Source organism: Aplysia californica, unplaced genomic scaffold (genome assembly GCF_000002075.1).
Source record: "Aplysia californica isolate F4 #8 unplaced genomic scaffold, AplCal3.0 scaffold00473, whole genome shotgun sequence".
NCBI lineage: Eukaryota > Metazoa > Mollusca > Gastropoda > Aplysiida > Aplysiidae > Aplysia > Aplysia californica.
Window position 1 is genome coordinate 371,642 of NW_004797743.1, and position 13,027 is coordinate 384,668.

At 39.1% G+C, this 13,027-nt stretch overlaps 1 protein-coding gene across 1 annotated transcript in view; it reads right to left on the minus strand.

Moving 5' to 3' along the window:
* LOC101849395 (1-aminocyclopropane-1-carboxylate synthase-like protein 1) overlaps positions 1-13,027 on the minus strand; it is a 61,112-nt gene that overhangs the window by 3,537 nt on the left and 44,548 nt on the right. The gene's annotated exons all lie outside the window — the stretch shown is intronic.

Below are 13,027 nucleotides of genomic sequence, written 5' to 3' on the forward strand. Positions count from 1 at the left end.
AAGGCAACATCAATGAAACTTGTCTCTCTATATTTTATTAAAAATAACATACAGAAAGAGTCCAAGTGTTCACTTACATTGGAGGCATCTATAGAGTGAACTGAGTCGAATTCTCTTTCAATAAACACCTGAAGGGATTCCCTGAAACTAAAAAGAACAAAATCATGTTACAATTGATGTGGGCTGTTTTATTTGTGTATTTTTCTATTTATCTATTTATCAATTGTATATATATATATATATATATAAAATTTCTTTTGATCTGTTTTTCGGTTTTTGTTTTGTTTTGTTTTTGTTTGTTTTTTTAGAGCGTGTGTTGTTGAGAGACAATACCCAGTGCGCATTACAGGAAGTTTCGTTAGATCCCTATTTGATATAATATATACTTTTATACATCTGAGTAATGGTGTTGGTCAGTGAGCACTATTTCAAATTGTCCTCTACTTTCGTCATCAAATTTGACCCACAAATTCAAAAGGACCTATTGCATTCTGCGCTCAAACAAAAGATCTGATTCAGCAATATGTAGCAGCCTTCCGATTAATTGTTTTCATCGAACGTTTACAATCGTGACCTAAAAAGGAAACACGCTTGATTTTGGGAGGATTCGACCAAATTACATGTATATCAAAATGGTAGCTTTTGCCCCTCCATGAAAGAAAACCTAGCCGCCCTCAAAATGATGTATCAAATTATGTCAAGTGGACTTTTTACAAAACTTCTGCACCAATGACCTAGCCTCTGTGATGAAGTGGGGTTGGACTAAACCAACACACCAAAAAGTATAATTCAAGACAAGTTTTACGGTTCCAGTAGCGCAAATAGATATCGTAAGTGCCGAAGATTAGAGTGTCATTACAGTGTAACAAACAAAGAAAAGTGGGAGAAAAGATAAGGATGATAATTAATGATTGGTGAGAAAGAAAGAGCAAACCAACCCAGACCACCCGCGAACCACAAACTGCCCAAAACTTAAAGAGTTGGTCTAATCACGGCTACGGCTATCCAAAGTATCCCAGCCAGTATGGGGCACCTTGGTGAAATCAGGCGCTCTTCAAAATAATGAATTTAAGGAAACCGGGGTTTTTTTCTTCTCGTAGGCAATCTTTACAGAACTTTCGTTTTTTGGCTCGACACCTTTTATGACAAAGCGGATTTCTAAGTGGATTTCTACTGAAAACGTTGATTAAAGGGGCAAAAAGGGTAAATTTTGCATTTTCCAAGGACTCTTAAGCTCTTGAATTCACCAAACTGCAGGGGCCATATTCTCGCTAATTTATCTCTGAAACCAGACGACTTCTACCCCCTTTGATGGCAAATGCAGGGTGATCCAAAAAACCCCCCAAAACGAACAAGAACAACAACAACAACAACAATAAAAACTATACACATGTTTTCGGGAAATATTTTCCTCCCCACTGAAGCTTAGGTTTCAAATTTGTACACAACATTTGGAAGTCAAAAAGAATTTGTCTGATATTCATTTTTGCTAATTTTACAGTAGGTATAGTTTTGCTCTACAGAGCACGTAAAAAGACAACCCATTTTCAGCTATGTTTCCATTTTTGTAGCATGACGCACTAGTTCGCATTTAGCCTACCATGAAAAGTCCCAACGATAGTGCCATATTGCAAGCTACAATAGTCTATCGGGCCAACCGAAGTTTGCAGATAGTTTTCCTCAAGTTTCCTTTGCCTGCTGAGATCATGGTTAAGAATAGTAACGAGCAACGAGCTTTTCGTATTAAACATTTACTCACCACCAACTCATTTCGTAAGTTTTGCGCAAGGCACGGTTACAATTTGGTAGAAATGGTCCATCAGTAAGGAAATATAGAGTACCAGGACAAAACATTCCCAGACAAAAGGATCACTTCAGATCAAACACACACCGTGCGCACCCCTTTATATGTCATCAGGGTGCATAATTCGGAAGATGAGCCCCATGAGACGTCTGTCTGTAAACGATGTCTGCAGCAAGGACTTTCCTACATCTGAACGATCTGCATGTTCAAAGCAGATCTTCATCTATGACTTACCATTTTCCTGTTCGCTAAGCTAACATGAATCAGAGAATGTGTTCAAGATTCCTCGATCGTCTTGGAAAGAGTCAACATTCATCTATGACGTTTGAATCCTTGGCAAAGCCCACATTTACATTTCAGGATATGTTAACTCCACAAATGCCTATTTGGGCAATTTCACCAACCACCCTACTTTCTCTAGAAGCATCTTCATACTGTAAGGAGTACAGTGTGTGTAGCTTTGAGTACTCATGGTTGGGTGGATCTTTGTATTTGGCCACCACTTAACATTACGAAAGACGCGCTAAGATGTGACGAGTCCATAGGAGGACATATTATAGAGCACTAGTTCTCGGAATTGCAGATTTTTTTTTCTGAAACTCTGCAAGAGAAAAGAAATATTATTGTGTAAATGTTACAGGGATGGAAAGGTTAGATTTTAAAAGGAAAAGAAAAGAAAAACAAACAAACAAAGCAATAATTTCATGGCTCCCAAAACGACAAGATATTTTAGATTGTTGCATTTTACGTTCATGGGTGGTTTTTATAAAAATAATTTCCGTTTTCGAAAACAAGTTTTTTCTTTATGGATTGTATGTCAAACAAATTTCTTTTGAATGAATTATCTTTCAAATTAAAACATTCCAGTACAAATTTTGTGTGAGATATTCAGAAAAAAAGTTGTTCAGTTTGTTTGTTTGTTTGGTTGTTGTTGTTTTGTTTTTTTTGGGGGGGGGGGGGCGAGGATTTGGATACCCAGTATCTCCACTTAAAGACAGGTAGGCATTTTGCTCTTCCAAAATATGGACAAATGAACCAGCTTTAAGTTTATACTAATGACTCCACATGCCCCAAAAATGGGCGAGCGCTTGATTACACCGTGTCGTGACAACTATTTTCCTTTTTTCTTAGCCGAGAGTGGTAAGCGTAACCTCACACCAAATTCTCTGTCAATACATTTGTGGTATACCCAAAAGTTGAAGGGAAAGCCAGTTTCAGTCTCGGCCAAATTTCAAAAGTTCAAAAGTAGTCCAGTTTTTGTCGTCCCTTTCTATCTGTCTGGGGGCTAGTGGGTGCTTTGCTCAGTAGAAACAACAACAACAACAACAAGACAACAGTTACAACAACAACAACAACAACAATAACAACAACAACAAGTGTAACAATAGCAGAGACGACAACAACTAACAACCGTTACAGCAAAAGCAGCAACGACAACCGTTACAAAAAAAGAAAAGGTAATAAAGAAGAAGAAGAAGAAGAAGAAGAAGAAGAAGAAGAAGAAGAAGAAGAAGAAGAAGAAGAAGAAGAAGAAGAAGAAGAAGAAGAAGAAGAAGAAGAAGAAGAAAAAGAAGAAGAAGAAGAAGAAGAAGAAGAAGAAGAAGAAGAAGAAGAAGAAGAAGAAGAAGAAGAAGAAGAAGAAGAAGAAGAAGAAGAAGGAGAAGGAGAAGGAGGAGGAGGAGGAGGAGGAGGAGGAGGAGGAGGAGGAGGAGGAGGAGGAGGAGGAGGAGGAGGAGGAGGAGGAGGAGAAGAAGAAGAAGAAGAAGAATTAGATAACAATAACAACAGCAGCAGCAGTAGCAGCAGCAGCAGCAGCAGCAACAACAACAACAACAGCAACAACGGCAACAACAATAACAACAACAATAACAACAATATCAACAACATTATACAAGAAGTATAGGAATACCATGACAATCCTCTTTTGTCCGGGTAGTATCTCAGTCCCATATCCTCGCTGTCGTCTGGCAGACGTTTGAACTGGACGTAAGAAAACAATCAAAGCAAACATAACGTCAGTTCGAGAAGAAACCTTCGGGAGAGCAATGTTTCTCCCTCCAGACACAATATTGCAAAGTATAGATCAAATTTTCTACCTCTAAACACAATATCGGAAAGCTCCAGATACAATTCCGGAAAGTTTATCACTCCAGACAGAATACTGGAAAGTTTATCACTCCAGACAGAATACCGTATAGTATCGATCTACGTTATCACCCCAGACAAGATATCCTTTTCTACCTCTATACACAATATCGTAAGGTATAGATTTACGTTTATCACTCCAGACAGAATACCGGAAAGTATAGAACTGTGTTTACCACTCCAGACAGAATACCGGAAAGTATAGATCTACTTTTCTCCATCAAGACATAATACCTGGAAGTATTAATCTACTTTTCTCTCCCCCCCCCCCCCCTCTCTCTCTCTCTCTCTCTCTCTCTCTCTCCCCCCCCCCCCCTCCTTCCGATATTGAAGTTGAAGTTAAAATCTCCAAGCTATTAAAGTTGCAACATTCATCTGAAACAGGCATGGCTGCGAAATGTTTACGGTCCTGAAAAAAAGCGGACTATGTAACCAAGGACCCAGAAATACGTTTCTGGATTAGGACAATTTTTGGAATGACATTTCTAATACAGGACATATTTAGTTTTTTTTTTCTTTTTACGGTTCAGCACAGACACCAATAGATTCTAGAGTAGAAACATTCAAAGAAGAATATTTTTGTCACTTCACGACGCTTTGGAATCAGACGTGAGTTTTTGGGCATATGGTGTTATTAGCATAATTCTTAAAGCTGGTTCATGTGTTTATCTTTCGATGGAATAATGTCCATCTGTCCTGAATAGAAGGCAAGATATTTGCAATTGAAGGGGATAGAGGTCGTCTAGTTTTAGAGATACATTTTTAGAAGTTTGGTAAATTCCATAGCTTAACCTCTTCACTGCTGGATAGACGTAGGTTCTGGCTTGTATTCTCTACTCGTATTGTTTCATCTGGTTGACACATGTTTTAGTTGTTTTAGTTACAGCTTGTGATTTTGCTTATTCTGAAACCATTCTCTGAGTTTAAATATTCCTTGAATTAACATTTAATCTTCTAGGTACAGATGTTGATGGAAATTTTTCAGCAGTGAAGGGGTTAAGAGTCCTTGGAAAATGCAAGTTTACACTCTTTGTACCTTTAATCAACGTTTTCAGTACAAATCAAGACAAAAATGTGCTTTGAATGGCCATAACAGTTGTTGAGCCAAAAAACCGAAAATTGGATAAAGATTGCCAAACGGAAAGAAAAATGCCGGTTTTTTTAATTCCAATATTTTGACGAGCGCTTGATTTCACCACGATACAAGCTCACTCTCTAATTCTCTAAATAATGCATACATGCATGTATCCACACACCTGCTCTGACAAAACATCTTCACACAGTTTGTTTTCTGCCAGTGCCATGTCCACGAAGCCCTGAAAAAAGACACACACATTTTTACATTTCGTCGCATGGAAGCGGACAGATTAGTCAGATAAGCTATATGTTTCCGTTTATTTATCTGAGGAAGATAAGGAAAAACTGTTCCTGTGTTTAGCTACTGAAAATTTTTATGAAGATTCCGTCTTATAATGTCTTAGTATGACCCCATATTTGTCCAGAACGCTACACGTGGCTCTGTCATGCTATATTTACTTCATTATTTCTGATATTCATCTGGCGTTTCCAGGTCGCAGAAACGGAGCTATTTTGCAACAGCAGGATAACATTGATTTTATCTCTGTGAAAGTTGAGGTGGGTGAGAAGGTGTAGTTGGCTGGATTGAACGTTTTATAATTTCAAAAAGATGAATACATATTTTTGATCATTAGTACTATTTTTACCTTTGATTAGCGCATTCTTTTGTTTTTATATTGTGTTTCTATTATCAAAACTAAATAGCGGCATGTATCACGAAACAGAATATTTCTGCTTCTTGAAACTGTTATTTTTCAACTCAGTCGTTCTGTTTGGGCATTGATTTCCTCTCAGCCCGGGTTGGCTGTGACAAAGAGTACCAACGTGCGCCTCCTAAAGTGTGTCGGAAAGGGTGTAAAAACACGAAAATCATAGGGGAAAAACCATCACAGCGTTAGACTAGGGATAATGTTTTACAATCAAACTGTCTCCAGGTTTCAAGACTTGTGTAAACTTGTCTGTCCGGGGGAAACTTTGACCTTGTTTTAAGGTTTCTGTGTGACTCTGACCAGCCCTAAATCAGTCTGCTCTAAGGGATAGCATAGAGGCCTCCCCTAGCGTTCAAATTGTTCGTATCTAACCTCAAAACTCCTGAAATGGAGTATTGTAGTTGGCATTAGATCATCAAAACCAGAATGTTTCCACATAAACGATATCTTGGTGACCTCGCCCTGAAAAAAACCTACATTTCAAATGTGGGGTCGTCGTGGTTTGATAGCTGGAGGCATGTGACTTTGGCAAGGAAATGTTGGCCTCTAGCAATGAATTTAACATTTTTTAAAATGTGCTTTAGTAAAACGATAATTAACTCATTGCATTGTTCAAGTTGATAAGAGAAATTGCAAGAATGCAGATTTCTTGGACCGAAGAAAGGTTTCTCGAAGCAGAAACATATCAGATATACCTCTTTCAAGTAGCTAGCATGAGTGACAAACGCTATGCTTCCTTTCTTTTGGGACGGAATGACCTTGACTTGCGCGGCTATTGTGAAAGATGAATATGACAACTAATTTTGGAAGAAAGTTTGTATTCACATCTAGAGCTCATTTTCACTGTGAGATTAATTGTATTCTCTGTGATACGAAATAACGAAGATAAGAATGAGGAAGAAGTTATGAGGATACGCAGAATGAAAAATCGCGACATACGAATACAAAGGCTACATTTTACCACACATAGTTTTAAATACTTCACCTTCAGAGTAAAAGCAAGCCATGATACGAACTAACATGCAATAAAAACCCAGCTTGTAAGTTGTGTCCCGCGGGCTCACAATGTGATGACGATGTGCATGATAGCTGGGTTAAACATTTCAGAATTTCACACGAATGGAGTTATATGATTGATTTGACATGTTTACCTTCAGTTGGCACGTTTTTTAAAAAGAATTTCTATAAAAGGTTATACAACTTGAAAACTTGGCCCTCATATAGCCTCATGCAGTTGCAAGCGCCCTAAAACCTCTACTACAACCAAAACTAAGAATACTCAAGTTTCCACCAATCTCTTTTTTATCCTGCTTACTCAAATGATGGTGATGATGATGATGATGATGATGATGATGATGATGATGATGATGATGATGATGATGATGATGATGATGATGATGATCCACAATTACCTGCATGTTGTCTGTTGGATGAAACCTGTCCTCCCAAACCTTGGTCACATGCGCTAATACCTCATGGAGCGTTCCCACAGATTGAGTCGCCCTACTAGACAAACATCCTTTACTGCTGTTCTTGCTGAGCCGACCTTCACCTCGGGCCAAGTTTGCTTGAGTGCTGGTAAAAAGGTCAAGGCCATTGATGGAGCTAATGGGCGGGATGATGCTGATGTCATTTCCGGTGTTGTCATTTTGTTCCACATAATTCTTCTCTTTGCCTCGGAAAGTTTGCTGAAGTGGAGCTTCGACTTGGTCGACAGAAGGTAGGATTTTGTTGCTGTTGCAACTGGTCAGACATTTCAACCACCGATCCTTTAAATTGAAATGGAAGCAAAAGTATTAGTGCCAGAGTGGTAATGAAATTGAGGAAACAATAATTCAAATGACCAACCTCCCCTTCCCTCCTAAAAAAAGCCACCCAATACCCTCAATGCCAGGTTTCTTGCCAATTTCTTTTTTGGCACGTCTCTATCTTCACCCCAAACCTTTTTTTCTTTCAGGCAGCACCATCACTGAATACCAGAAGAAAACTGAACGTTTTAACCGGTTTTTCGTCTCTGTAAACAGGGCAGGCAGACTAACCGAGGTTGATAGACTCCTCATAAACAGGGCCAAGCATAAAGAAAAAGCCCCTACTGTGAACAACTCACTTTTTGAAGAGGATTATACGAGCATGATGAAACAAAGCCAGGCTGTCAAAAAGCTAAAGAAAAAGAAAACCCCAGGACCAGACAAAGTACTCAACAAAATGCTGCGCAACCTTGGTGCAAAAGGAAAAGAAGTTCTTCTTTCCCTAATAAATACCACGTGGAGAACGATAGGAAAACCAAAGGCATGGAGGGTCGTCCAGATTATACCGCTCCTGAAAAATGGGAAACAACCTGGAGAAGCGAAAAGCTACCGACCTATCTCATTAACATCATATATCGGTAAGCTTGCGGAACGAATGAACAACTGTCTCTACTGGTACCTGGAAAACACTAACAGCTTGGACCCACACCAAGCAGGCTTAAGAAAAGGCAACAACACAGAAGATCAACTTTTTAAACTAAGTTAAAAACATCCAGGATGGATTTCATGAAACTAAACACAATGTCGCCATCTTTGTAGATCTCCAACAGGTGTACGACAGAGTGTGGAGAAAAGGCCTACTCAAGAAAATGATGGACTTCGGGATACATGGTAAACTATATAAATAGATCAAGTTCTTCCTGTCGGACCGAAAAATAGAAACCAAGGTAAACAATGCCAACTCGTCAAGAGAAGTACTCGAGGAAGGCCTACCCCAAGGTTCCTGTCTGAGTTGCACTTTGTTCCTGATCTTCTTTAATGATGTGACGAACGTGCTGAAATCTGAAAAGACTTTTTATGCTGATGATCTTACTCTCTGGCAGACACATCACGGCACGATAGTAGGAGCAGGGGAATTAAATGAAGACCTCAAGAGGCTCTACAATTACTGTCAGAAATGGAAGCTTAAAATAAACTGCATGAAAACAGTATACACCATCTATACGAAGAGCCATAAAGCAGTCAAAGAAAATCTCCAAGTAAAGATAGGAAATGAAAATCTCTCCAAAGAAAAACAACCAACATAGAAGTCAAACTTGACCAAAGTCTAACGACGAAAAGCCAAGCAGAGAACATAAAGAACAAGGCAAAATAAAAGACTCCAACTTTTATAGAAACTCGCAAGCCGTTCATGGGGATCAGACAAACAAACTCTGAGAGCTCTATACCTTGGTTATGTCCGACCTTCCATGGAATCAGCAATAGCATACTCACTATGAGCAGTACAACTACTCGAAACACACTTGACAAGGTCCAAAACAATACCCTTCGTTTTATAAATGATGGCATGAGATCCACATCTACCGCCACATGTAAAATCCTTTCAAATGTTGAACCCCCGGGAATCCGCAGAGATAAAGCAGTTTTGGAGCTACATGAAGGAACTGAAAGAATGTGCCCCAACCACCCAAACAGGAACTTAGTAGAAACATGGAAAGCAAAGAAACGAATTCAACAAAAGTCAATCATCATCACCTCACAAATCTAACGGAGAGTCACCATCTACCACAAAACAGAAAAGAAACCTAAAGAGTCAACCAAAACATTCCTCCCCACCTTTCTTTTAAAAAGCCAATCATTACAACATCTCTAAGAGAAAATAGCACAAAATATTCAGACCCAGTTACGCTGATGCTTGCATCACATCAAACAATTGACAGCTATTCAGATGACTGGATACACGCCTATACAGACGGCTCAGTATTCAAATGCACAACCAAAGCCGGATATGGAATACTAATACAGTACCCAGATGGAAGTTCCTGTGAGATATCTGCAGCCTGTGAAGAGAAATGCAGCAACTATGATGCAGAATTGGTCTCATTTGAAACAGCACTGTACCATCTCTGCACAGATTTTGACACTCATCCTGGAAAAGCACAGAGTATTGTGATTTTCACTGACTCACTATCAGTCTTGCAAGCGATAGAAAATGACCATCATCTAAACCAAGTTTTGACTCATATACTGTTTGGCTCCCATCATCTGATAACATTCTGTGGCATCAACCTAGTAATGCAGTGGGTCCCCGGACACTCAAACACACCTGGAAATGACAGAGCAGACACTCTTGTCAGACGGGGATCTAGACAGGAACAATCCAACATTCCAACTTCATCATTACAAACAAATCAATAAAAACAACAACAAACAAGATTGGATGAACAGATGAGCCATGGGAAAGACAGGCAGAGCAGTTTTCAAACACATGACCACAACAAAAAAGAATAGCAATATCAACCACCTACAGAGAATGAAACAGACCACGATCTTACGCCTACGATCAGAACATAATATACAGCTCAACTTCTACCAGAACAAAATAAACACAGAACTTCCCCCAATGTGTCCCTTGTATGACTATGCATATGAGACATTGGACCATCACCTGTTCCACAGCACAGCCCTAAATGATATCAGAGCTACCCTTCTCCATCCGAGACGTAACACTGACAACACACTCTATGAAACATTATAGCAACTGCAGGAAACCTGCACTTATAACTACGTGGCAATGGACAGAAGGGCGAGAGCCCAGCTGTTGCTGGATCGATAACAACAACAGCAACTATCTTCACGATTTTCTTCTTTGTGTTCCCCTGCTAGATCTCAGGGGTAGTCGACTGCTGGTTTTTCAATTTGCCGCGGAACTGATTCTTACGTATACAACCACTTTACCTGCTACATTGGGCCCCTTGTCTTCAGGCAGCCATATTCTCACTTCGAAGTTACCCTTTATGTTTATTATACCCTCTCTGATTATACCAACCAGAGTTTTTTCAGTCATGGTAGGTAGAGTGTCGGTGAAATCCTTACCTAATTGATTCTAGGACAACCAAGGGATTCTTAACGTACTTAAGAGATTTTTGGGCCTTTTCTGAGAAGGTTGGGTGTTCGATCTTACCTTCTCATAAGTCAGGGGTGGCTGAAAGATAGCAATAAGAATGAGCCCGATGCAGTAGTAGAAAAAATCAGGAGTTGAAGAGAGAGGGGCCCAGAGAGCCGAGGATACTGGAAAAAAAGGAGATGAAAGTATAAACATCGACAAGTTTATCAAAGAATTACTCATCACAAAATTGCTTATCCTCTTCTGCTCTTTGGTAATATGTCAATTGTGGACCTCCCGCCTCCAAGCAATGGGAATTCTCTTTGCAACAGCAATGAATAACCAGTGCGTAGGTAAGAACCGGGTCGGTGATCCCAGAGATTATTGATAACATTTGTCAAAATATTGATTTTTGTGTGTGTTTTTTGCTGAAAAACATTCTTCAACATCTGTTCTATCGGGTCACAATTGTAAAAATGTTGAAAAAAAGAAACCCTAAATGACCTAAAGAGGTGTTTGAAAAGTGCATATTGCACTAAAAGTCCTCTTTAGAAAATCATATTTTTTCTGTTATTCTCAAAATCTGCATTTTCACACAAGTGACCTCCTTGGTGCAAGAAGTTTTCAAAAACTACTGAAGCCAGAGGTTTCCAATTTGGCATACAAGTGCTCTAAGATATATTATGTGGATCTATTAGAGAAAATTGGGGAATATAAATAATGTGTGGAAAAATTCAATTTTTAAAATCTTACCTTATATACTCTAAAGTTTCATCAACTGACTGGTTCGGGGGGGGGGGGGGGGTCCTTTGACTTTGGGCTCATTTTTTAGTTTTCTTTTACAGATAGGTCAAAATACTTGCATAGATCTACAGTACATATAGATTTGCACTTGTGTGCCAAATTTCAATATTTTATATTAACATTTTTCGACACTAAGAAACTGGTTTGAAAGCCCAAGATCTTAGAAAAAGTCAACACATGCACCCTTAATACATCCTATTTACCTATTATCTTCTTGCAAATTAACATGAAAGGGAGTGGAAGTCATTCGTTTCGAAAATTGTTCCGGGAGTATACATCTCCCCAACACATTGTCTTGTATACAGGCAGAGGGTCACCAGAGATTCGTTCCAAATGGAAGTGTGGAGTTGGGAAGCTGACGTTATTAAAGGTTTGTTGAAGAGAGAATTTATTTTCGACGAAAATATGTTTATGAATTGCTTTCTTTTCGAGTGACAACTTAAGTATCTATCCGACACTGGTTAACTGATCGATGATTCAAGAATAATACGTGTACATGACACCCACAGCAAGGAGTGCCAAAAAAAAACCCTGGAAAAGTCCCGATAATAATCTTTACCTATGAGTGTGCCGAATGTATAACTCAGCACGCTTTAGCTAGCTCTCAATTATAGACTTTAAAAAAGATTAATTGGTCAGTGGTTTTTGCCACAATTTACCGACTTGGTCGAGTCACTATCAACATAATTATGCTTTGATGTCGTCTTGCCCTTTCTCAACACAACCACCAAATCTAGTGATAGTAAACGCAAACTGCCTTGATAAAAATTTGTGGCCATCGGTAGGATTCGATCTGAGTTGAAGTTAGCAAAGGCGGTATTGTATTGTGTTTTGATGTAACCCTCCCGTACGTTTTGACAAAGGCCACAGTCGTGTGAGTCGCGCCGTCAACGCGACAGGTGAACGTCTCAACAAGTCACTGAATCTGCCTGATTCAATCGCCCATTCGCCGCGGGCGTCAAAACTGGCACCGGGGCGGTGTAGTCAAGTGGAAATCGAGGGAGTGGTGTTATATAATGTGATTGATTTTCTGAAGGGGTTAAACACTTTGAGGTAATCTTTCGAACTCGGCGTTTTAACATAAGGTGTATCAAAGGTAACACTACAGAAAGGACCTTAGAAAAGCGTTTTTCGGAAATTTGGTCAAGTTGGAGGTTGAATCATGATAAGTTAATACGTCTCAAATTTAGAGGTAATAATCATCACTATGTTTTATACACAACCACCCCCATCACTAGTATCGTCATAAACGTCCTCCTGTTCTTTCTTCTTTTCTTCCTCCTCCTCCTCCCCCTCCTCCTCATCATCAGCATCATTATCATCAACCACCACCACAATCATAATACAGAGTCATTTTGTAATTAATTGAAATACAAAAAAGAAAACGTAAAAACAATGGAAATTGATTACAAGTACTTATTTTTTGTACGCTATATTATGTTCGATGTTGTTTTACACACACACACACACACACATACACACACACACACACACACACACACACATATATATATACAAACATATTCACACACACACACACGCTCATACAAACACACAGACAAACACACACACATACATATTATTCACAGAAACACACACTTTTTCTCTCTCTCTCTCTTTCATACACACACAC